This window comes from Caretta caretta, chromosome 1 (assembly GCF_965140235.1).
Source record: "Caretta caretta isolate rCarCar2 chromosome 1, rCarCar1.hap1, whole genome shotgun sequence".
In the NCBI taxonomy this organism is placed as follows: domain Eukaryota; kingdom Metazoa; phylum Chordata; order Testudines; family Cheloniidae; genus Caretta; species Caretta caretta.
Genome location: NC_134206.1, coordinates 124,190,782 through 124,217,495, shown reverse-complemented (window position 1 = coordinate 124,217,495; position 26,714 = coordinate 124,190,782). Strand labels below are relative to the sequence as shown.

At 43.5% G+C, this 26,714-nt stretch overlaps 1 protein-coding gene across 2 annotated transcripts in view; it reads left to right on the top strand.

Moving 5' to 3' along the window:
* The window catches only part of SLC9A7 (solute carrier family 9 member A7), a 125,216-nt gene that overhangs the window by 6,328 nt on the left and 92,174 nt on the right, over positions 1-26,714 (top strand). The window lies entirely within an intron of this gene.

Here is a 26,714-nt window from a genome sequence, read left to right as displayed (position 1 = left end):
TTATCAGTGATTCAGCTCTGGTAATCACTGAACAGAAACAATGGCTCTCAATTGAGTCTAATTAGCTCTGTCTTTAAACAGTGGAGTGGGGAAGGTCAAATAGTATCTAGGACTCTTTGGACAGAGGCCACTCTACCAGGTAGGAACACCTGTGCCCACCCTCACTCGCCTTCACTGGGTGTGGCATCCCTATACCCTGCTTACAAGTAAGGTTCAGATTAGGGTGACCCCCTCAATCAAGGCTGGCTAAGTACAGTTCTGCTGCCCTTTACTCATACAATACAGATAACATTTCATAACCCCTGCACTCAATGCTAAAGTGCTTTGTAGCGCAACACCAGCCAAAAGTGATCATTTTGGCAAAGAAGCTCCATCATACTATGTATATAGGAAGAGTAGGTGTGTCAATGCAAACACGGTCTGTTCCTGAAGTCTTTCCCCCCTGCTCATCACTAGATGTGGTAGAGCTCATGCAGACCCTGCTTACACATCTCCTAAATTACAAGCAGGGCTCCGTGTTTGTCATGGAAATTAAGGATCCATGACTTCCTGTGACCTCTGTGACTTTTCTGCAGCGGCCAGTGTGGTTGACCGACGTGGCTGGCCCTGGGGATTGCCTGAGCAGCGGACCCGGGGTGGCTGGAGCAGCCGCTGGCCCCCCTGGGCCTCTTTTTTTTTTTTTTTTTTCCCCCTCACCAGGGGCGACTGGAGCTGCCACTGGCCACCTGGGGCTCCCCCCCCCCAGCAGCTGGTACTGTGTGCCCCCCAGGGCTCCCCCTCCCCAATATGTACCTCCCTCAACCCCCCGATTCAATCAGGGGTATTTACGGTATAAGTCATGGACAGGTCATGGGTTGGGATATTTCTTTCTTGCTCGTGACCTGTCCATGACTTTTACTAAAAATACCCATGATTAAATCGTAGCCTTAATGATAAGCCCTTTGGGGCAGGCGATGCCATTTAGTACATGGTGTGTAAAATGCAGAACACAATTGGGCACTGACCTTTTTGAGGCATCTAGGTGCTAACATAATATAAATGTTCAGTAATTGTGTAAGACCCACTTCTTCAGCTGCCCTGCCTGTGGTACTGCTCTTGAAGTCAATGAAAGTACCATGTATGGAGCAGGTACAGAAGCAGGTCTTCCCTGACACAAGCATACAAACTTGCGATAGCAGTTGGGGTGGTGGAAGTTCATTTTTCTTGACGTTGATCTGAGTCCTGCATTTGATGCATACTGACCAATATATTTCCTGATAAAGATCACTGTTATAACTTAATTGATCTCTGTCCATATTGTTGTCATAAGACATTTATTTGGATTTCTTTTATTGATTGTAGCTTTCAAACCCCACTAATGTTGCCTCCTCCCTGTGAATCCCTTCAAATATCTCTTTTTATATCATGTGGAGCAATCTAGGTAATAAGACCCTTTGCTATACCATTACTTGAAAGCAACACTCCCTGTGAGTAATGTAAAACAGGACATTTATTTACTGAGAGTATCAAATGTACAGAAACAACGTACAAGAAAAATGGAAACCAATGTCAAATTAACAAATGTGCAAATTTTACCTTCCTGATGTCTGACTACAGAAAAGAGAAATTTTTCAGTTCCCCAACTATCTCAGATAAATGTGTAGCTAAAATTTCAAACTTAGGTTCCTAAAGTTAGGCTCCTAAATCCCTATTGTAAATGTGAAAGAAGGGCCTATTTCTGTTTTCCCACCACAGCGCTCAGTGTGACAAGATTGACCTTCAGACACGGTGGAAATAACATCAGGAATCTCCATGTTGCTGTCAAAATCAATGGGTGTTGCAGGTGCTTAAACAACTGTGTTAAAAGGCTACGTTTACTTAAGTGTTTAAATACAGATTTAGGAGCATAACTTTAGCCACCTTAGTTTTGAAAACGTGATGCTCTCTTTAGCAGCCTGGGCCTTCTGCATATTGTTAAGCCACATAGTTTCAGATCAGCCTGCTTGCCCAAAAGGAACTGTGGTGCTCAGATTTTCAATTGTCCATCCTCAGTTTGCTCTCTGAGCTGAAGGTCAAACCCAGTCACAGGCCAATCCGATGTTTTGAGAGAGACTCAATCATCTTATCGCTGTCACAAGCCTTCTTCCCCATTTCCAAACTGTCCTGCAGACAGTGTGGAGAAATGCAGCCAGATAGCTATGATAAAATGTCTGTTGAGACCAACTCTGTCACAGTGGGCACTATGGTGACTCAGTTTTATTAGCAATGAGCATAGGGTATGGCTTGACTTTTGTTTTTGGAAGTTTCCGTTTCAAACAAGGTGTTTGATCAGACCGTGCCAAATATTATAACTATGTTCCGATCTGTGTGTGCGGGGGGGAAGCCTTTACTCAATGAATTATGTTCTACATGTCTTTATGAAATTTGTCTTTTCTATATGGGAAGACTCCTTTGGGGGAAGTGTTACAACTGTTAAAAGAGATTTAATATTCATTTTTTTTAAAGACTGGGCTATCAAACTATTAATTGTGAAAACACCTCTTGAAAGTGATGAAGGGGGAAGGGAATCCATTTCATCTGGCTTACACCTGACAAGGTTGGAAAAAGTGACCTTTGAAGTTTAGGAAAGGCTTTAGGCACTCTTTTTCTTCTTCTTCTTCCAAAAATAGCTATTTATTTTGGTGCCACAATTTTTGGGTGCCCAACATGAAAGGATCTGAGACACAGTGGGTGGGTGCTCTGCCCTTTCTGAAAATCAGGCCACTTTAAGGTGTCTTGTGTTGGACACCCAAAATCATGAGTTGCATTTGACAGTCTGTGTCTCGGTCTCAGCTCACTAGGCAAAAGGAACTCAAAGCTGCAGCAGCATGGGATACAGAGCTTGAAATTGGGAAATATAGTAGTGGGTACGTAGCAGCCATTATAGAGACAAAGTGGGTATGGCAATATCTCTTTTATTGGACAAACTTCTGTTGGTGACAGAGATAAGCTTTCAAACTGCACACCTGAAGAAGAGCTCTGTCTAGCTTGAAATTTTTTTTCTTTCACGACCCAAAGTTGGTCCAATAAGATATTCCCTCATGCTCCTTGTCTGTCTAATGTCCTGGGACCAACACGGCTGCAACAACGCTATTAGCCATTACGTCATTCCTCTTTCTTGTTAATGAGGGCTTTTGTTACCTTCACACACGGCCTCAGGAATAATATCCACTGATGTCCTCTTGAGAATTAGACGGAAAAGAAACTCTGCCTTAAGAGCCAGCTGGATTGATACATAAAAATGTAGAAATGTAGGACTAGAAGGAACCTCGAGAGGTCATCTACTCCAGTCTCCTGCACTGAGGCAGAACTAGGTACTATCTAGGCCAGGGGCAGGCAACCTTTTTGGCCAGATGGCCACATCAGGTTTCAGAAATTGTATGGAGGGCTGGTTAGGGGAGGCTGTATCAGGCTGTGGCAAAGACCCCCCCCCACTTCTGCCCCATCCAACCCCCCCCCCGTTCCTTGATAGCCCCCCAGGATCCCTGCCCCATCCACAAAGACCCCTGTCCCCTGACTGCTACTGGAACCCCTGCCCCTGACTGCCCTCCACCTCCCCATCCAACATCCCCCCCTCCTTCCTGACTGCTCCCCCGGGACCCCTGCCCCCATTCAACTCTCCCCCGCCACCGTTCCCCGCCCTCTGACCGCCCTGGCCCCATCCACACCCCTGCCCTGTGACCACCACCCCATACTCTCCTGCCCTCTATCCAACCCTCCCTGCCCCCTTACCGCGCAGTACAGAGCACCGGCGGCTGGCGGCGCTACACCACGCCGCCCAGAGCGTTGCCCGGCTACCCAGAGCATTGTGCTGGTGTAGTGTAGTAAATTGCTACCAGTAGCACATTCCTACAGAGAGCAGTTTAATACACTACACTGCCAGCATGGCGTGCTGAGGCAGTGGGGGAGGGGCCAGGAGCGAGCCTCCCGGGCCAGGAGCTCAGGGGGCTGGGCTCGGATGTGGCCCACGGGCCGTAGTTTGCCCACCTCTGATCTAGGCCATCCTTGGCTGGTGTTTGTCCAACTGTTCTTAAAAACCTCTGGTGACCGAGATTCCACAACCTCCCTGGGTAATTTGTTCCAGTGCTTAACTACCCTTTCAGTTAGGTTAGACATTAGGAAAAGCTTCCTAACTCTCCCTTGCTGCAATTTAAGCCAATTCCTTCTTGTCCTGTCCTTAGTAGATAAGGAGAACTATTTATCACCCTCCTATTTATCGCAACCATAGACATACTTGAAAACTGTTATCATGTCCCCCATCAATGTTCTCTATTCTAGATTAAACAAATGCATTTTTTCAATTTTTCCTTGTATATTTTGTAGACCTTTAATAATTTTTGTTGCTCTCATCTGGACTTTCTCCAATTTGTCCACAGCTTTCCTGAAGTGTGGTGCCCAGAACTGGACACAATACTCCAGCTGAGACCTTATCAGTGCTGAGTGGAGTGGAAGAATTACTCCTCATGTCTTGGTTAGCACGCCTCTGCTAATATATCCCAGAATGATGGGTTTTTTTTGTTTGTTTGTTTGGTTTTTTTTTTTTTTTTGCAACAGTATTATATTGTTGACTTATATTTAGTTAGTGATCCACTGTTAACCCCGAGATACTTTTCCACAATAATCCTTCCTAGGCAGTCATTTCCCACTTTGTATTTGTGCATTTGATTATTCCTTCCTAAGTGTAGTACTTTGCATTTGTCCTTATTGAATTTCATCCTATTTATTTCAGACCATTTCTCCAGTTTGTCAAGATAATTTTTAATTCTAATCATTTCCTCCAAAGCGCTTGCAACCCCTCCTAACGTGGTTGTCATAAATATAAAGGGAAGGGTAAACCCCTTTGAAATCCCTCCTGGCCAGGGGAAAGCTCCTCTCACCTGTAAAGGGTTAAGAAGCTAAAGGTAACCTCGCTGGCACCTGACCAAAATTACCAATGAGGAGACAGGTTTCAGAGTAACAGCCGTGTTAGTCTGTATTCGCAAAAAGAAAAGGAGTACTTGTGGCACCTTAGTGACTAACCAATTTATTTGAGCATGAGCTTTCGTGAGCTACAGCTCACTTCAAGATACTTTCAAAAGCTGGGAGGAGGGAGAGAAACAAAGGGTCTGTGTGTCTGTCTATATTCTGTCTTTGCCGGGGATAGACCAGGAATGGAGTCTTAGAACTTTTAGTAAGTAATCTAGCTAGGTATGTGTTAGATTATGATTTCTTTAAATGGCTGAGAAAAGAACTGTGCTGAATAGAATAACTATTTCTGTCTATCTTTTTTGTAACTTAAGGTTTTGCCTAGAGGGGTTCTCTATGTTTTGAATCTAATTACCCTGTAAGGTATCTACCATCCTGATTTTACAGGGGGATTTCTTTATTTCTATTTAGTTCTATTTTTATTAAAAGTCTTCTGGTAAGAAAGCTGAATGCTTTTTTCATTGCTCAGATCCAAGGGTCTGGGTCTGTAGTCACCTAGGTAAATTGGTGAGGCTTTTTACCAAACCTTGTCCAGGAAGTGGGGTGCAAGGTTTTGGGAAGTATTTTGGGGGGAAAGATGTGTCCAAACAGCTCTTCCCCAGTAACCAGTATTAGTTTGGTGGTGGTAGCGGCCAATCCAAGGACAAAGGGTGGAATATTTTGTACCTTGGGGAAGTTTTGACCTAAGCTGGTAAAGATAAGCTTAGGAGGTTTTTCATGCGGGTCCCCACATCTGTACCCTAGAGTTCAGAGTGGGGGAGGAACCTTGACAGTGGTATAATCCACAAACTTTATAAATGTACTCTCTATGCTGTCATCCCAATTATTTATGAAGATCTTGAATAAAACCGGATGAGGATTGATCCCTGTGGGACCCCACTTAATATGCTCTTCCAGCTTGACTGTGAACCACTGATAACCATTTTCCAACTGGTTGCACCCACTTTATAGTAGGTTTGTCTAGGCTACATTGCCTTAAGTTGTTTACCAGAAGGTCACGTGAAACCATATCAAAAGCTCTACTAAAGTCAAGATACAGCACATCTGCTTTCCCACAAAGGCTTGTTACCCCATCAAAGAAAGATATTAGGTTGGTTTGACATGGTCTGTTCTTGACAAATCCATGCTGACTGTTACTTACCACCTTATTGTCTTCTCGGTGCTTACAAATTGACTGTTTGATTATTTGTTCTGTTTATCTTTCTGGGTAATGAAGTTAAGATGACTGGTCTGTAATTCCTTGGGTTGTCCTTATTCCCCCTTTTACAGACCGGTACTATATTGCCCTTTCCAGTCCTCTGGGATCTATCCTGTCCTCCATTAGTTCTGAAAGATAATTGCTAGTTCCCTAAGTATTCTAGGATGTACTTTGACAGGCCCTCTTGACTTGAAGACATCAAATTTGTCTAAGTAATTCTTAATTTATTCTTTCCCTTTAGTAGCCTCAGATCCTACTCCATTTACACTGATGTTCTCTAAGTTAGTTGTCCGATAACTGTTAACTTTTTCTCGTGAAAACTGAAACAAAATAGGCATTTAACACTTCAGCCATTGCCACGTTTTCTGTTGTTGTCTTTCCCTCCTCATTGAGTAACAGGCTTATCCTGTCCTTGGTCTTCCTGTTGCTTCTAATTTATTTATAAAGTGTTTTCTTGTTACCATTCGTGTTCCTAGCTAATTTAATCTTGTTCTGTGCCTTGGCCTTTCTAGTTTTGTCCCTGCATACTTGTGGTGGTGGTGGTGTTTTTAATATTCATCCTTTGTAATTCGACCTAGTTTCCACTTTTTGAATGACTCTTTTTTGAGTTTCTTGTCCTTGAAGGGCTCCCTGTTAAGCCAGGGTAGTCTCTTAGATAGGAAGTATGGTTTTGTATACATTGGGATAGTTTGCTCTTGTGCTTTTAATCTCTCTTAAAAACCTATCAACTCTCCTGAATTCTTTTTTTCCCATAGACTTGCTTCCCATGGGATCTCACCTATCCATTCTCTGAGTTTGCTGAAGTCTCCCTTCTTGAAGTCCACGGTCTTTATTCTGCTGTTTTCCATCCTACCATTCCTTAGAATCATGAACTCATCATTTCATGATCACTTTCATCCAAGCTGCCTTCCACCTTCAAATTCTTAACCAGTTCCTCCCTATTGGTCCAAATCAAGTCCAGAATAGCTTCTCTCTTAGATTTTGTCCACCTTCTGTGATTAAAAAGTTGTCTCCAATGCTTTCCAAGAACTTGTTAGATATGGATGAAAGCACTGGAATGGGTTACCTAGGGAGGTGGTGGAACCTCCATCCTTAGAGGTTTTTAAGGCCCGGGTTGACAATCATCCCAGCCCAGGGTTTAGTTGGTGTTGGTCCTGCTTTGAGCAGGGGGTTGGACTAGATGACCTCCTGAGGTCTCTTCCAACCCTAATATTCTATGATTCTATAATCTGTGCCCTGCTGTATTATTTTCCCAACAGATGTTTGGGTAGTTGAAGTCCCCCCTTACCACCAAGTCCTGTGTTTTGGATTATTTTGTTAGTAGTTTAAAAACCTGTTTCTTTTCACAGGTGGAGAACAAGTGTTCATGTTGCCAGTGGTAAGCCTTCAGACATTATATGTATCAAGGCATGGTTGCCACCTGTTTTTATAGATGGTAATTGAAATCTAATAGGAATTCTCTTAGCTGGCCATGCTGACAAATGTGTATACAATAACTTACAATCAGGTCTCAGTAGAACAAACAGAGCGATTTCCTTCAGCCCTTTCTGACTGAATTTGGATGTGCTCTTTCCAATTAGGTTAGTAAAAGGCTTATCTATGCTGGTTAAAGTTCCTCTAGCTCCACCTGGAATTTCTGGATGTTTCTTCTATACTAAGGGCGGGCAAACTTTTTGGCCTGAGGGCCGCCTCAAGTTTCTGAAACTGTATGGAGGGCCAGTTTCGGGGAGGCACAACCTCCCCTAACAGCCAGGCGTGGCCCGGCCCCCGACTCCTATTCACCCCCCCCCACTTCTCACCCCCTGACCGGGGGCCCCCCCAGGACTCTTGCCCCATCCAACCCACCCTGTTCCCTGAGTGCCCCCCCCGGGACCACTGCCCCCTGCCACCCCATCCAACCTCCCCCTTCCTAATTGCACCCCTGCCCCATCCAACCACCCCTTCTCCTTGACTGTCCCTGGACCTCCAACCCCCCCTCCTTCCTGACTGCCCCCCCGGGACCCTGGCCCCCATTCAACCCCCCTGTTCCCCACCTCTGACCACCCCAGCCCCTGACCACCCCCTGAATTCCCCTGCCTTCTATCCAACCCCCCTCCCCTGCTCCCTGCCCCCTTACCGCGCTGCCTGGAGCACCGGTGGCTGGCGGCACAGCTGCACCAGGACAGGCAGCCATGCCATGCAGCACAGAGCACAGAACTGCAGCTCTGCAGCTGTGCTGCAGAGGAGGAGTAATAGTGGGGGAGGGGCCCAGGGCTAGCCTCTGGGCTCAAGAGCTCAGGGGCTGGGCAGGATGGTCCCGCAGGCCACCGTAGTTTGCCCACCTCTGTTCTATACTATGCACTTTAAAAAATTTATATGATGATCAAGTGATAGGCAGGTTGGGGAATCCTAGCACTTCCCAATCAATTTCTTTCTCCACATAAGCATTAGGGTGGGGTTTTCAAAAGTGCCTAAGTGACTTGGAAAGTCAATAAGACTTGTTACCTCTAAGTCATCTAGGCACTCTTCAAACTCCTACTCTTAATCTGGATTCTGAGTTTATCAGTGTAGCCATATTTAACTCAGATATTTTTCCCCCCTCCTTGAGATGGTATGGCATCAGTACTGGGAGGATGAGAAACAAGTAATTTAGTTTAAGAAGAACATTCATCTTGAGGAAAAAAACAACGAGGAGTCCTTGTGGCACTTTAGAGACTAACTAATTTATTTATCCCATCTTTTCATGTGCTGTGTATTTATATCTGCTACTGTATTTTCCACTCCATGCATCTGATGAAGTGGGTTCTAGCTCATGAAAGTTTATGCCCAAATAAATGTTAGTCTCTAAGGTGCCACAAGGACTCCTTGCAGAGGTGAAAGTAAGCTGGTCCGGTCCAGTCCGGCATACTGGCAAGAGCCAGTACGCCGTGCTGGACTGGACCGGCTTCCCCAGCAGTGATTTAAAGGGCCCAGGACTCCCTGCAGTGGCAGGAGCACCGGGCCCTTTAAATCACCTCCGGAGCTCCAGCAGCAGGGCTTGGGCGGCGCTTTTAAAGGGCCCGGGGCTCCCCACAGTGGCAGGATGCCCGGGCCCTTTAAAGCACTGCCAGAGCCCGCCTGTTGGAGCCAGGCTTAGGTGGGGATTTAAAGGACCCGGTGCTCCTGTCACTGCGGGGAGCCCAAAGCCCTTTAAAGCACCTCCAGAACTCCGGCAGCAGGGCTCGGGCGGGAGCTCCCCACAGTGGCCAGAGCACCGGGCCCTTTAAATCCCCACCTGAGCCCAGTTGCTGGAGCCCCGGGGCTCTGGCAGCCGGGCTCCAGCAGGGATTTAAAATGCCCAGAGCTCTGCCGGAGCCCTGGGCCCTTTAATTCACCCCTGAGCCCCGGGGCTCCCAGCTGCCTCTGCAGCTGGTAGCTCCGGGGTGATTTAAAGGCCCCAGGGCTCCCAGCCAGAGTCCTCGTTTTTGCTGATACAGACTAACACGGCTACCACTCTGAAACTGTTTGTCTTGAGGGTATTTTTATTAGTTATGCTAAAAGCTGCTAAATATTTCATACATATCAGACCTTTTCAGATTTTTTTTCTACCAGAAAATGGGTAATTTAGCTCATACTCATTGGCTTTTGGGTTTTTTTTTCAGTAGAAGGTGACTGCAGAATGTAATAAACTAGATGTGCAAGAATATAATAAAAATGATAACATTTCTTCTTCATGCACCAAAATTGGATAATTCACTTTACCTTAGAAAAGCCTAAAGCTCCCTAAAAGCTGGGGTGGAAGAAATTGGTTTTATGAGGAAAGAATAATTGTGGGTGAGGAGTGGAAAATGTAATAAGACTAATTGTGCTCTTTAGCCAGGAGAGTTGTCTCGTTGCCCCGGAAATCCCAAACCTTAATTCTCAAATGTGTGGGCTTTTTTTTGTTTTCTTCCTGTTAAATGTCTCAAACTCTTCTGGGTAAGGTCACTGCTTGCTCAGCCTTCAGATCTCTCAAGACCCATCTCTGGTGAAATGTCTGTAAGAAATCGGTCAGCTAATAATGGTTTGAAGGGCCAATGGGGATATTTGGAACTTCTTACACTTATGAGAACTACAATGTGCATAAAAACTGTGTATTTATTTGATTGCATCTCTTACCTCCCTCTTGTTGTTTTAGAGTATAAGCTATTTGGGAAGAAGCTTGTATTAATGCCTGTACCATACCTTCATAATGGAGCCACGAGCCTGAATAGGGCCTCTGTGTGCTACCAAAACCATCTGGGAGATTTGTAGTTCCATGGGCAGTTAATGTCAGAAAGGAGTCATTTGATTTGTAAAAATCTACAGAATCCTAATTTCAATGGTGTCACCTTCTGCGGTGGGGTGGGGGTAGGAGAGGAGGGGACTCACTGCTCCCAGTTCCAGGTCTTTTGGTTGGTGGAAATTTTCTTAATATAGTGAGGTCGGAAATGGATCAAGTTAGATATCATTAGAAAGCCATTTCTCCCACGAACACAAAGGTACCAAACATGACAGACCTAAAGCAATTCTGTAGATATAGAAGTCGAGAAAATGTTTAAAAATCAACATTTTTGTAAATTATACTTTAAACACTGGCTTGTCAGACATGCAGCCCTCACAAAATTGAATGGTGGCCCTCAACTGACAGTACTGTGTTATCATTTAATCCTTGGAACATGATACCTGCCTATTTTTTTTTAATGTTACAGATTATATAAATGGAAGGAGTGCTTCAAGCTGATTTGCTATTATTGCAGGGGGCGGGGAAGAAGCGTTTCAGTGGTATTGATTATCAGCTTCGTTTACTTTGCTGAAAGAATTGTAATGAGGAACTGGTTAAGACATCAGCATCTAGTCAAAAATTAGTGGAATCCCATCTTCAGATGGTATGCACATCGTTCCATAACATACACTATATAATATAATTAATTACAATCCCAAAGTAGGAGTGGCTGAAGGTCGCTAAAAGTGTGTGGGGGGCACCAGTGCCAGAACTGAGGTCCTGCCTTTCCTGCACTGCCCCTTCCCTTCTTGATCCTCTCCGCCCTCTCCCTCTCATCACTCGCCCTCTTGGTGGGGCCATGGCCCCCTGACACACACATACCCCTGTCCCAAAGTAATTTATTACAAAATCTATGTTTTTAATTTGGTCTTGATCATTTTTTTGGTATCAATGGGGAGATGAAGAGTAGACTAGTAGCTGAATTTTTGAAGAATACCACTGCGAATGACCTGGTTAAACATGGTGCTCAGTGGCACCTTACATGCAAAAGAAGTAAATTCCTAAACTGAATTTGGCAAGGTTGGAGAAGAATTACAGTGAGCATCAGGAAAAAGTTGAAGATGCCAGGACAAGTGCTAACTATGGGCAAGAATTGCCTTGTACTAAGATGCATGGCACACATTTCAAGATGAACACCTGCTTCTTTTGCGGTAGGATGGAAGACCAAACACACCTATTTAAACACAGTTTCAGCAGGTGAGACAGGTGAGAAACTGTATGACGTAGTCACTCTTAGCGAGGACATTGTATGGAAAGTAAACTGGGTGCATTGACCCAAAAGATGCCCGCACGTTGACTTTGCATATCATAGTGAGTGCTGCATTAAGAATGTACATAATGTAAGTAAAAGGAATAGAAACCAATGCAGATTTTTACTCCTGCAAACTGCAACTCAGCTGGAGTTCATAAATTGCCTCACAGAAGCTCTAATGATGAAAAGGTGGTGGGGATAGGTGATTCAGAGGCTAAATATAGAGAAATATGTGCTTTAAATGGAATTGAAGAGGACCAAATACTTAGCAGAAAGGCGCTTAGAATGTGTATTGAAGATGAACTGTGGGATATGGATATTGTTTGTAGCAATCCACAGAAGTGAATCACAGCACATATTCTTAAAAACTGCAAGAGACGTGGCGCTATCAAAAGTGGAAGAAAATACTGATGTCAACAGTAACATGAAGATTTGGTTTGCAAAGTCCTTTTAGTGTAGCAGCCATAGATGTTATGGCCGAGGCACAAGCTCTTGACAACCCAGAAACTTAACACCTGCTGAGATTTGACTGAACGCCTCATATGAGGCTACAAAAAAAATACTAAACCTATGACTAAATCCACCTTTTGTTTGATGTATATGCAGTGGAATCAATTAAAAGTATTAACAGGAAAGAGACTCTGTGGTTTTGGTCCAATATACATTCGTTGACTCCATGAACATCTCCAGCGTCACAATGAAGAAGCTACTGTCTCATATTTACATGAAGGAGAGTTAACCGCATACATTGCAGAGAAAATGCTCCAGCATGCAAAGAATTGCTTGAAGAATTTTGTCATTTTCATGGTGTAATGAAGCTGCTGCCTCACACGGTTCAGTGAAATTTCTTCTTAGCTCCCGTGAGGAGGCTGACACTGAAACTATCTTGCATGCTATCAGTGTCACAGAGAGAGGTGCTACTAAACGCTATAGACTTTTGCATGAGACACAGATGTTCTAATACTCTCTCTAAGATGTTACCCAAGATTTATGCAAGACTCTGTTTTTGTGCCTGCTGCTGTGGAACAGAATTGCTTATACCCTCAGAGATGTGTTTCTATCACTAGGATCATTAAAAGCTGCCACACTGCCAGGTTTCTGCACCCTTTCAGGATCTGACACTGACGGAAAGTTGGCTGGACAGGCCAAATTATCTGACCTGGAAGGCAATTGATTCAGCCTTCACAAACTCTCTCCTCACTCAGATGATGCTCAGAATGGTGGAGACTCTCACTGATGAGGTCATAAATACACTGAAGGGATTCATATGCCGAATTTATCATTTGAAGACCAACATTATGACACTTGCAGAGCTATGTTGGTGGATGTTGTCCAAGAAGCAGATAAATGGAGAAAAATTGTCACCGACAAAGGGTGCATTTGTACCTGCTATCAAAAGAGCAAATTATCAAGCAATGGAATGACTCCAGGACGATAGAGTGCATCCAAAACTACCCTCCCTGTCAGACATGGATGGATATTGGATGGTGGACTGATCACACAAGTTCTGTGTGAAATACCACGTGCTTCCAAGTCAGTCCTCCAGTTAATCAAATGCACATCTGCAAAGTCTAATGCTCACCACTCTACAAATGTTTGGCCAGCAGCCTATCTTGTATGGAGATGTGTGGATGAGGATCAGTGTGACAAAGAGTCTAGCCATGATGATGGTGATGATGATGATGATGATGCAGATGACACAGATGATGAATTTGATGAATAAATGTTTTCAGTCCTATATGCCTGGGCTAACTTCCCTCGATTACCAAAGATCAATGTCTTTGTTTACATTTTTTTTTAAAAAAAGTGTCCCTGTGTTTAAAGTAAGATTTTAAAAATTGACTTTAAAAATACTTCCTCAAATACATATCAGCGTAATTGTTCTAGGTTTGTCATGTTTGGTGCCGTGCTGTTTGTGGGAGAAAAGGCTTTCGAATGATACCCAACTGGACCCATTCCTGATGACTGCGTTATCAAAATTTCCACCAACCAGAGGACCTGAAGCTGGGAGCTCAGGCCTCAGGGAGGCAATGTCTTGCCTGTGCCATGCTGCAGAGGGTGACTCCATGGAACTTAAGATTCTGTAGATTTTTACAAATCAAATGACACCTCCCTCACTTTTCTATCACTGACTTTCCCTCGGAATGATATTTAACGACCTGATATTCCCAGACTGTAATATAAATGTTATATCATCTTCCAGAGGCGGCTGTTCTGGATGACTGACTGAAAATGCCTGCCTCTGTATGTGTTGTGTACTTTGTCAGACTGACTTCTTACATGAATAATCATTGAGAGTTTTGCTATGCTGTTCTCGATCACGTGAAAACAACCAGAAAGAAAAACTCAGTTATTTGTGGGATTATTGGTATGAGCTGGGTGAAACCTTGTAGGCCAAGTTAAAAACTCATTCAAATGGCTGTGTGAACGTGCCCTTTGTTTAGGATGGTTGTAAGAAATGCTTAAGGGGGGTCACATCTAAAACAAGGCCTATTAGAATCTGCCCAGAAACTAGCACTATGTGGGCAAGGGGCGGGTATCGTGACCAGGTAGAGGGGTGATGAGAGAACACCTAGAAGCTGAGAACAGACCGGGGGAGAGGCGCAAAAAAACTCCCAAGAAAGCCAAGACGAGTGGCTACATCACTGGGAGTAACACGTAGTAATCACAAGTACAGAGGCTTAGGGCTGTAACCTAAGAAACTGCTCTTTTTGTTCCTCCTGCATTTGGAGAAATAGGACTTTGCACATTTTCTTGTAAATAAACAAGATTGCATCAAAGAAAATACCAGACTCCATCCATTTCTCTTTCCAAGTGGAACAGCCCCAGGGCCCTGAAATTTGGCTAGCTGCTTGGGTCAAAAAGGGGCAACGTTACCTGTATTATTTCCAATTCATAGTTGTTGTTGGTTTTTTAAATATTTCTCATACACTGAAGGGCAAAATATAGATCTAAATTGTTTCATTTTAAAAACAAATGAATACATACATCAGTGAGTAAACCTAAGCACACAACTGAACACTAGCTTCTTATTATGCTTTGTTAGTTGTCTATAACCATGCACCTATCCAAGCTGGCTGCCATTAGTGCTAATAGTATCTCTGAGCATCAGTGAAGACCTCAGCATGTCATGAAACTTTGTAGCCATAATTATGAGAAACTCATGTGGATATTGGCCCTCCATTGGCTTTGACAGTATGGCTTATTTGGTCAGGCTTAATGACAACACAGTAGAAACATATTTCTGTGACTGAGGGTAGAATTTCCAAGCATTAGATTTATAGTGTGAAAACTTCAGTTGGTTTAACTCTGTGTGCCATTACACTGAATGTCTATGCATTTCTACTAGAAAAATAAATTGCACAAGTTTCCTCTGAGAACTAAATACCTCTGATTCATTAAACTTCTTTCTTCCTTTTGTGCAGCTGGCCCACAGGCTGTTAAAACAGAAGGAAGTGGTGTTAACTGAGGGATGGCTGACCGTTAGCAGCAGTGCCATAGTTGTTAAAATGGTCTGCTTCCTTTAGAGACCGCTTTTGACTTACACATGAAACAAGCAGAACTGGCAGTGTCTGATTTCTTAAATTTGTGTGTAGTCACAATTAACGACAAGAATTAAATTCAGTCTCAACTCTTTTTGCTGAAAACCCTCCTCCCGACTATTTAATAAAATTCTATCATGTTACCCCCATATCCTCTTTAAATCGCTCCATTGACTTCCGATTCTTATCACATAAAATTCAAGGAGAAAAGTTATAAAGGGCCTTTATGTTGGCATAACCAGTTGGAGGAAGTGGCAGAAGTAAATCTGACCATTTTTCATCCCTGGAGTCTGCAACTTGGGGTTCTGTTTGGATTTTAGACAGCTTTTGCATACCTAGAAAGTAGTGGGTGGTGACCAAGGATGCTTTTCCCACTCTCAATCTGATCTTGGTGAGGAGAATGTGATCACTTCTTCTGGATGCCAATCTTGCTCCAGTCCTATGGGCCTCTCTTACTTCCATCTTATATTACAAATTATACTCTACATGGGACTGTACATGGAAACAACACTGAAACTTCAGGTGGTGCAGAATGCAGCTGTTGCTCGTAATAAATAGTGTCTTGCAGAGAGCACTTTATGGCTGTGCGCCACAGTCTTCCCTTGGCTTCTACTTTATTTCTGGTTGTCTTGAAGATGTGAGGTCATTAGAGTCATGTTCTTAATGAGAGACCCTTCATGCCAGAATATGCTCTGACATGGGCATGCGTGCACATGTACAAGCTTTTCAAAATTTAGCCTTGTGACTGTTGCTTTTGCAGCTGTAGTAGGTCACCAGAGTGGTTGCACATCAGCTTGAGCTAGAAACTTAAAGTGAATCTGTTGGAAGGCAGTGAGAGAGATGTTAATTCTGTGGAATGTATTTTAAGATAGTATGTTGGTCTTTTGCTTAAAAACTTTCATCTTTAGTCTTGAGGAACCTAATGGGGAACTCTAATTCTTCTGTTTTAGCTTGACTTTGAAGCTTTGGCTTCAACCTTTAAGCTCCAAAGCTTTTGGTTCTTCCAGGTGTAAATCTGTTAGAAGCAGTCTCTGCAGAACATCACATGAGACTTTTCAGTTGCCTAAGAGTCACGGGAATAAGGCCCTTTGTTTAATAATAGCAATGGAATTTTGCAAAAAACAATACACAATGCTAACTTTTTCTCCAGCAAAATGTATGACCGGAGGCTTTTGTAGACAGTTTTCATACTGTGCTAATGACCAGATGTTCCTTGGTTTAATTAAATTTGGTCTACTTCAGCATAACACATGTAACATGGCAAAAATGAGATCCATTAATGTAGGCTCTATATTGATATCTTATACTTTTTGTGTTTTATGATTGTTAAAAGGATATTGGCCTCAATAGACAGTAAAGGCTAATTTGTTGACCTTGCTGATAAATGTTTTTAAAAAAAGTGAATTAAAGTAAATACATTCAAAGTTCTTGACCTCTGGTGGTTTTAAGCTCTTCTCTAACGTTCAGTGGCTGTTAGCCAGGATGGGCAGGGATGGTGTTCCTAGCCTCTGTTTGCCACAAGCTGGGGATGGGTGAGAGGGGATGGATCAATTGATGATTGTCTGTTCTGTTCATTCCCTCTGGGGCACCTGGCATTGGCCACTGTTGAAAGACAGGATGCTGGGCTAGATGGACCATTGGTCTGACTCAGTATGGCCGTTCTTATGTTCTTAAAATGCAGAATTGATTCCTATATCTTTACAGTTTAAACATACACACACCATAAGATTCTGACTGCGTCAAATATTTGTGCACACAGTCATGATTTATGTACTGTGGTAGTGTATCCACCCAGGTGTGCTAGGCACTGTACACGCAGTCCCAGCTCCAGAGATTTTACAGCATGTAAGCAGCCACTCTGCAGAAAACAGGACACACAAACACAATCCAACTGTTATTTATTATTTAACACTTGTATTGCAGTAGCCTCGAGGCTAACTAGGTGCTGTACAAACATATACTAAATGACAGTCTCTGCCTCAAAGAGCTTGCAGGCTAAAGGACAAGAAGATCAGACAAATAAGAAGGTTGGGGTGGAAGATAGGATAACAAAAATAAAATGTATTCAACTTTTATCCAGTTGGGGGCAGTCATCACAACTTGCCACTTGCCTCACTGTTATCAGGTTGCTCTTTATTGCATGCATTATGGAAGAGGTATGTTTTAAGGAGAAACCTGAAGCAGGATAAAGGTGGTGAATTTATGGATTTTGACTGGAAGATTTTCCAGTGAAGCAGGGGGTGAAAGTGTGAAAGTGCTTGCTGAAGAAGTCTGCTGCCAGCATTGGCAGAGTGAAGGCAGAAGTTGATGACTTAGGGATTGCATTCAAAAATGTTATATATATTTAAAAATTGGCTCACCAGAAAATAGCATTGTTTTAAAAACAAAAAAAGCTTGTTTATTGGGGTAAGCATTAAAAATCCTACAATTGTTGATTTGCTTTTTTCCATTTAAGGTAGGTAAAGAGGCCTCCGCAAAGTTGAGTGTGTTTACAAATAATATTAGATTTGTTCAAAATGTTGAATGGCTTGGCACTGTATGCCTCTTCCTTTGCTCCCACTTTTCTTCCAAAATGCCTGCAATTGAAATTATAAGCCTGCAAAAACAAAACAACTGGCCACATTCCTAAATTCACTGCATGGGGTACAGTACGTCTCTGTACGCAAACACCGTAAAAGGGAAGGGCACAATTCTCCCTGGGTAGAAAGATTTTATTCTCTTTTTAAATGGTTTAAACCACTGTTTGATATTTGAGTTGCAGATGTGTTACTCTTGGCTTTTATTGTCTGCTCCTTGATATTTTGATTTAAAGAACTGTGTGTGGGATGTGTTGACTGAAAGCTCAATATTGTGAGGTTTAAGGTTTGTAAGGTACTTCAAGGCCTGTGGATGAAAGGCACCTAAGAGCAAATGACTTCATATTTAGAAGAAGACTTGGACCAGCTGAACTGTTAGCCTTGTTGATCCTGCTCTATATGTGAGAAGCTTTATCTTATTACCCAACAACTTAGGGCTTTTTTCAGTGCTTAATTTTTGCCAGGGCTGAGCCCCAGCAACTCTAGGCTGGGCAGTTCATAGCCCTGGCACTAGGATTGCCAACTTTCTAACTGCTGAAATTGGGACACCCTTCCCCCAAGGCCCAGCCCCCGTCCCGCCTCTTTCCCTGGCGTGCCCCGCCCACCCCCTCCCCCCGTTTGCTTGCTCCCCTCTGTCCCGGGACTTGCCTGCAGAGCTGGGCTGGTAGGAGCTGACGCGGCACCTGCCTGCCTGCCTAATCGGGGCATTGGGGGGTGGGGTGTTGATCCCTGGAGCAAAGGGCCAGGGGGGAGAAATTGGGCCAGGTGGGGTCTAACAGGATTCCCCTCCTATCTGCCAGAGAGGCTGGAGCCAGCCGAGAGCCAGCCAGCCACTTCTCTCTCTGAGCAGAGAGCAGCTCCTCCAGGCTGCACCTGCTGCGTTTCCTGCCCTGTGGGGGTGGAGGCCGGTTACTGCAGATCACCGGAGTTTTAGTGGACGGTTAGCACTGCTCACTGGACACTGCCAGGTTCCCTTTTCGTCTGAACTTTCCAGTCGAAAGTTGAAAACCGGACACCTGGCAACCCTATGCCGGCACCTCTGGGCTTGCTGCATCAGTCATGAATGTAAAAAAATTGCTTGAGCCCCGGCACCGCTTTCATTACAAATTAAGCACTGGCTTTATGTTACCTTTTCTTCATTTGGTCAGCATTGGACTGAATGCATTTTCAGTGCTAAAGACCATATAACTCTTTTTTTAATTCACTTGTCTGTGCATAGTAGAGGTAAGATCATGCACAGCTCTGGGAAGGCTAAAAGCGAGCTTACTCTTTTTGTGCCTTATGAAGGGGAGGGGGAATAAGCAGAGCATATCAAACAGTTGGCTACTTTTGTTACCCTGGTTACAAGGTGGCTGAATTAAGATACTTGGGATCTAGATACTATTCTCCAGACACCATGAGATTGTAAAGATTCTAACATTGATAACACTTCTGTCTTAAATGCACATTGTGTGTGTTTTTGTTTTTTAAATACTCTGAATTATTATCTTACTACAGAGAGGTTTATTCTTGGACTATCCTCTCTGAATACAGAGAAGCAATGTTATTTCAGGAGCTTCACTGGCATCCAGGAGGAAAATAAAGTTTCTAATGTATTCTGGAGTTGTATAGGAAAGCAAAACTTCACTTTTGAATGTATTGGTGGTATTTTCTATAAATGTAAAAGACCTGTCAACTAAGGGAAATTGTTGGGACTCTTCTATTTTATCACAGGTCACAGGACAATAGAAGTGAAGAATATAGAATACCATGAAGTAGTATGGAAGATCTATATTATCTACATTGCTGTTCTTTTAGAAATCATTTTGTATTGGCAGCTGAATTGGGGGATATACTGTATATTGTTGCTGGATGAGAAATGGGGAGCATACTATTCTCTCTCCCCTCTCCCATGACTCCTAAAAAACCCAAACAAATCTGGATTTGTTAAAATTGTTTGTAGGAACAGCTTTATGCTGTCAGTCAGCTCACCCTGGCCTTTTTAAAGGTCTAGATAACTGGGAAAGAACTTACATATTTGCTAAACATATGTTGGGAGCAAAACTGTTTTCCATACTGTTGTAATGCTACCGGAGTTTGCTTTCAAAGCCAAGAAAAGTTAAATTTAAAATAAACTGTTGTTGGCTACTGGCTAACAACATTTTGTTTCAGTATAATGACTTCAAGAAACTTGCTGATGTGCCCTAAATTTAGTTACCTATTTGTATGTGGGCTTCATGTTTGGAAACCACTGTCTGCCATTAAGTAGTGTAGGATGTAAGCCAGGACTTACTGTGCTTTGGCTTAGGCTTCTGGTATGAGCACGTAGCTTACGGTGTGATTAGTTTTGTTTGTTGTTCTTAAAATGTGTATACTGTGTACTGTGACTAGTTGGCTTTCCTATTACCTTCCATATTCAGTTACTTCATTTTAAAGACTATTTTTCAATGTTAGAAACTGAAAGCCAAATTTACTTTTTGAGTGTAAAGAGACCACTCCTGTGAGTAAGGACATGAGTTTTAGGCCCTTAATGCTCAACTTGTCACTTTCTTAATAGTTCAGCATGAATTGGTATTTGTATTCTGTTCAGCCTTCATTTTGCTTTGATTTATTTTTGAAGATTTGTACAGATGGCTTTTCTGAGTCACTGTAGCCTAAAAGTAGATAACTAATCAAAAGGGGAGCACAGTCTGAGGCTATGACTTCATTAGAAGTGCTGCAGTGCTTGTGTGTAGACAATTACTACAGTGATGGGAGCAGTTGTCCTGTCACTGGACAGTAGAATCTTAGTGTTCCGAACACCAGACTTACGAACTGACCAGCCAACCACACATCTCATTTGGAACCAGAAATATGCAATCAGGCAGCAGCAGAGACCAAAATGAAATAAATTTTTTTTTAATACAGTACTGTGTTAAATGTAAACTACTAAAAAAAATAAAAATAAAAAAGAAAGCAGCAGTTTTCTTCATAGCAAAGTTTCAAAGCCGTATTAAGTCAATGTTCAGTTGTAAACTTTTGAAAGAACCACCATAACGTTTTGTTCAGAGTTACGAACACTTCAAAGTTACGGACATCCTCCAGTCCTGAGGTGCTCATAATTATGAGGTTCTACTGTAGTTAAGCCTGAGAGGAGGTAGCGAAGTTGACAAAATAATTCTTCCGTCATCTTAGTGCTGTCTACTCTGTGGGTTTGGTCAGTTTAATGGTTCTGCTTACAGGTCTGGATATTTCAGTCCCCTGGATTGACCCAACTTTTTGGTGTAGATCTGGCCTGACTCAAGTTTTACCTTTAAAGGAAAAAAATCCAGGAATATTTCTGAAGTACTCATGTTATCTCAGACTGAGTGCACAAAAACAAATCAGGAGCCTTGATAAATTCAAACCAGAATCTTTGTCTAATCCTACCTATATACTTCTGGCCCTTATCTTTGTATCTGAGCACTTTACAGCATTATTGAAGTTACCCTCACAACATTTCAGTGAAATAGGGAAATATTGTCTCCATGTTCCAGAGAAGGAACTGAGGTGTCCAAGATCAGACAGGAAGTCTGTGGCACAGTTGGAAGTAGAACTCAGGTCTCTTGCGTCCGTTCTGTGCGTTCAACCACAAGAGATTACAGAAGTGGCTACTTACAGATGTGCGTCTCCTCTGCCATAGTGCAGCCAAAGTTGTGTGTGTGCATGAATTCCTTTCTCTTGTAGTCATGATAAAATGCCCTGTACATATGCAGTTTGATTACTCGTACCTTAACAGACATACCTAATCATAACTATATCCTGTCCCTGGCAATAAAATCAACTGATTCTCTGGCAGTCTGTGTGCCATAGGTGGACTACCTGCTGCATGAAAAAGTATTTTGCAGTCAAACCTCACAGATGCACACTGCAAGTTACTGAATTTTGAAGACTAGCAAATATATATCCTTTTTTTTAAAAAAAGGATAATTAAAGCAAACAATTATAGCACTTGAGTGCTAGAAAATGTGCTATAGCAAACTTTGGAAGACCTTGGCTATTTAAATTGCTGCCGAGAAGCAGGGAGGGCATATAGCACTGTGTGCGTATTAAATGAGGTATGTGCCCTGTAGAGGTTATACTGAATTTGTACATTAGTTAGCTTCAGTGAATGATGATTTGTTCTGTGAATAATAAACAGCATGAAAAGGAAGGTTTTGTTAATTTTCAATCTTTCATAGCAAATCTCCCATTTAATTTTTCCCCTTCAATCTGAGTCCTAACTACCTGAGAAGATGGGAAAACTGAATGCAGTGCTCTCAATGAGTCACTCTTCATATGTCATTATAATTTGTTCTGTATTTTAGTGCACTCTGTCATCCTACTAGCATTTAGCTACTGCACTCTTCATATAATTTTTCCCTGACTTCAACAGGATCTTCTGGAAAAAGATGATTTGTGTATGAGATGAAAAATCAAGAGTACTATTTGTCAATAATCTTATTATGTTACAAATTCCCAAGTTAAAATTAATCTATAAATCTATCTGCAGTTTCTTGGACTAATCTCTGGATTTACTAACCAAAATAATTTGGTCCTCATCAAACTTTACCAATGATACTTAGATACTATGATGATGGGCACAGAAGAAAACGGTATTGTAGATAGTGTCCACTTAGTCTTTTAATTATTAAGACATATGTAGCACTGGCCCCACAACAGACGCTTTAGGAAATTCGGGAGATTGTGGAAACTTCACTAAAGGTTTTCAAAAGGAGGCTGGGTGGCCATCTGTCTTGAATGGTTTAGACACAACAAATCCTGCATCTTGGCAAAAGGTTAGACTAGATGACCCCTGTGGTCCCTTCTAACCCTCTGATTCTAACTATTAACCTCTCAATACTCTCTGGTCATCACCTCTCGCAACTGTCAGTCTGTCAAACTCCATCGCATGCCCCCCTGTACTTTTTTAAAAAGTTGCTCATAATCCTTATTTTATACCATGATGGCTGTAAAATAAGACTATTTAAAGGAAAATCTCCTATATTGGGGAGGAAAGGACGTTACCGTGTCCCTATACACCGGCTCCAGCATAGTTCATTGGTAGACATGATGTCACCTGCAGAGTGAATCCTGTCTCTGGGATGGCTCACCAGCTGGGTTGGAGGTCATGGCTGGTTCTGGACTTCATGGACCTGGTGGCATGGGGAAAGGTAACTCTGAAATTGTTGTTATTAAAATGCTCCCTTAAATATTCACCTGAGGCATTCAGTTTATATTACTAAAGAGGTAAGGGGGTGTGCGTGCGTGAGAGAGAGAGATTGTATGAAACAAGTAGTCTCTATTGGCCTTCTACTTAGCCAGTATCATTTGGCAGTTTCCAGTAGACTGGTGGAAATGGGATTTGAGGACAGAGTTGTTAACTTTATGGACTAAGTTCAATGAAGATGTTTTATGTATGTGAGGCAGGATGGTAGAAAGCTTGAAGGTTTTTGTGAAAAAAGTATTGTTGGGAAATGGGTGATGGAACCTGGCATAATTGGCATAGTAGAGGCAATACAGTCAGATACCAGAGAAGATAAGTAGGGAGGGGGAAGAATTGTGAAGGACCTGAGGTGGGAACGAAAAGATCGAATTGGTTGTGGTTTAGAGAGTTACTCAGTGGAGGGAATTTGAGAGACAGGATGATGTGGTGACAATGCTAGGTCAGGAAGATGAGCTTAGCAACAGTTGTTTTGTTTTTTTTTAAAATGGACCCAAAAAGTAAGTGGGCATCAGGAAGACTAGACAGGAGAAGCTGCTTTAGTCTTTAGACAAAGGTCTGCATGACTTCACCTGGGAGATGGGTTTGTGATTCCTTTGCCTTGTCTATATCAGGTGAATGCGTGTTGTAGTCTTCTAGCAATAGTGGAAGTGCGCCAACACTAGGAAAGATGTAAGCGCTAGTGTATGTGGGGTTCAGAATTTCTTGCCAGCATGTCTTGAACACCTGCTCTTGAGAAGTGACAGGAATAGGGAGCCAGAGGCTTCTCTGGCATGAGAACCTTTATAGCTATACAGTGAAGTTTCTGCAAGTTGTTCAGCAGTATTTGGGTGTCTTTTGCAATGTGTTTAAAAGTGAAAAAGCATAAGTGGGTTTTGTGCCCCTTTGCTGATTTGTGATTTTATAAATTAATGTCTGAAAGGTTGGTCAAACGAGTTAACAATTTTAGAACTTCAGATCTTATCGACCCAGGAGGACTAGGATGACCGGAGAAGTGATTAGATCATCACCTGTGGAACTGAAACAGGAGTGAGGGGGAAGTGGTTTTTATTCAAACTGTTCAAAATGTTTCATGGTTATGATAATACTCACTCAACTTAAACTGAGTATAAGGACATCTTTAAAATTAAACACTTCCATTTCTTCAATTAAGATCAGAGGCCTGCTCTACACTAAAAGAGGAGGTCAACATAAGGCACCTTGCATTGGCCTGGATGTGCATGTGTCTACACTGAAATTGGTCTCCCACTGATGGTAGCACCCTGTGACAGCGACGCGGTAACACTCCTCCCCAAGCAGCGTAGAGCTGTGGTCAATACATGGAGGTCGATGCAGTGCAAATACAGACACTGCATTACCTACGTTAACCCTAACATTCCTCCAGCAGCTGTCCCACAATGGCAGACCCTGACTGCGTTGGTCACAACTGTGTACCCCGCTGCAAAGGGGTTGCAGAGATGGGAACTCACTACCACCTCCCATTTATAAAACCCAGCACATTTTTGAAATGCCTTTTCCTGATTGCCCAGCTTGGCAAGCACACCTAGTAGCTCTCCCTTGTTGTGTGCCACTGCCCAACTGACCACGCTGGCTACATGCTCCAGACACGCTCCGGCCTGGAGCAGACAGGAGGTAGTCGGTTTCAGAGAGGTAGCCGTGTTAGTCTGTTTCAGCAAAAACAACAAGGAGTCTTGTGGCACCTTAAAGACTAACAAATTTATTAGAGCATAAGCATTGGATCTCTTGGGCCAGAGAGGAGAAGAGCCTGTGCAGGCACAGCTAGGGAGTGGTTGTAGAAACGTGGACATCTACGAGCAGATCGCATGGGGCATATAGAAGAAGATGGAGTACAACAGGGACCAGCAGCAGTGCTGCATGAAAGTGAAGGAGCTGTGGCAGAAGGTACCAGAAGGTCATGGAGGCCAACTCTTTATCCGGTGTTGAGCCACAGACCTGCTACTTCTACAACTTGGCAGAGTCCCCACCGCCACCCCGCAGACCACTGTGGATACTTCCAAGGAGCCCAAGACACAGACCCCTGCCATGAACAGCAAGGATGAGATGGAGGCAGAAGAGGAGGCGGCAGAGGGGTTCAGCTGTGCAGCGAGCCAGGACCTGTTCTGAGACTCCACTGCAGTCCAATCAGTCCCAGCAGTTGAGCACGGATGATCTTCATGTTGGGGAAGGAATCTTGGGTACGTGTGTAAATGTATTCCCCATTCCAGTGATGTACTGATGATGCCCCCAACTTAACAGAATACAGCTATCGACTTTTCATTAATTTGCTTGGGCTAGAAGAGGTAGCAGCTCAATGAAGAGGTAGACATATCTGCTTTTCATTCCCCTGTAGAGTTAGGCAGAGGGGGCCATACAAAGCCATGGGTTTGTCTGCACAGGGTTGTTCCTTGAATCCTCCTGAGAGATCTCGAGGCACTCTGCAATCCTCTCCTGAAGGTTTCTAGGGAGGGCTGCCATGTTTCTTCCTTCACAGTGGGACACTTTCCCATGCCATTTGGCAATAAGTTCGGCAAGCACCATTGTAGTACTCAGGCTAGCAGCATACAGGCCCGGGCAGCTTTGGGATGCCAGCAGCAGCTGTGCTGTCTGTGCCTTTGGTATCCTCAGGAGTGAGATATTATCTAAAATCACTACCACCTGTGGAAAATGGTGCCAGTATTCAGTGCCATTGTCCTATCCTCATAGGGTATGTCTGCCCTACGAAATTAAGTCTATCTTATAGAAGTCGATTTTTAGAAATCTATTTTATACAGTCGATTGCGTATGTCCACACTAAGCGCATTAAGTCGGCAGAGTGCATCCACAGTACTGTGGTTAGCGTCGACTTTCAGAGTGTTGCACTGTGGGTAGCTATCCCACAGTTCCCACAGTCTCCGCTGCCCATTGGAATTCTGGCTTAAGCTCCCAGTGCCTGATGGGGCAAAAACATTGTCGTGGGTGGTTTTTGGTACATGTCGTCAGTCACCCCTCCCTCTGTGAAAGCAACAGCAGACAATCGTTTTGCACCTTTTTTCCTGGGTTACCTGTGCAGACGCCATACCACGGCAAGCATGGAGCCCGCTCAGTTCACAGTCACTGCTGCTGTTGTGGGCAAGTCGGCTGTGGGGGCTGCTGTGATCCAAGTAGCCAATGCAATCATTGACGTTCTGTTATCAAGGGTAGTGACTCTGGGAAATGTGCAGGCCTTTTTAGATTTTAGGTGCTTCATAGTCCTGTCCTTTGTCACTGGTGAAGAAGTCTTGCAGCCGTTCATTCCAGTCTGGTCGGCGCTGTAACACCCCCTAGCACTTCTGTGGTTGACACATGTAACAACTCCAGAGCTCTTGCTCTTTTGCCTTGGCCGAGGTACCTTGCCCTACCAGGATCTCCAAGCATTTGACACAGAAGCACCTGCAGCAGCTCCTGGGTATCTTCGCAGCAGATGGTGCAGTTGGACTGCTAGCTGTCCTTGTCCATGGTGAACGGCTCCACCACTTCTGCTGCAACTCTGCTCTCCTGCGAGCTGGAGGCTTCTGCCTCAGGCAGCTCTCTCAGCTGGCAGCACCGTGTGGTTGCACCTACCCCTGTCTTCCCATGGCTCATGAAGCCTGGACAGTAGTAAGGAGCAGTTCAACTGTTGGTTGAGCAAGTGGAGAATGGTGGCAGAATGTGCCTTTGGACGTTTAAAAGCTCATTGGCGCTGTT